Source organism: Plasmopara halstedii (genome assembly GCF_900000015.1).
Source record: "Plasmopara halstedii genome assembly, contig: Scaffold_1211, whole genome shotgun sequence".
In the NCBI taxonomy this organism is placed as follows: Eukaryota; Oomycota; class Peronosporomycetes; order Peronosporales; family Peronosporaceae; genus Plasmopara; species Plasmopara halstedii.
In genome coordinates this window covers 900,645-900,844 of record NW_020188126.1, presented here as the reverse complement: position 1 = coordinate 900,844, position 200 = coordinate 900,645, and positions in this window count along the sequence as shown.

The following is a 200-nucleotide window of genomic DNA, read 5'->3' as shown; positions in this document are numbered from 1 at the left end:
TCTCCCGTTGCCTCCTCCGTCTACGTTTCCAGCGCTGACGGCCGTTGTGCCTGCTGATTCGGTTGATCCCGACGTCGAGATAATATACGCGACTGCAAACACTGCCAGGTCGCCTCCTAACGCTGCTGCTGCTTTGGACGACGAGTCGATGGATCTCACACAGCCTCTCGTCAATTCTGCCCCGCCCGACTATGGCAGAT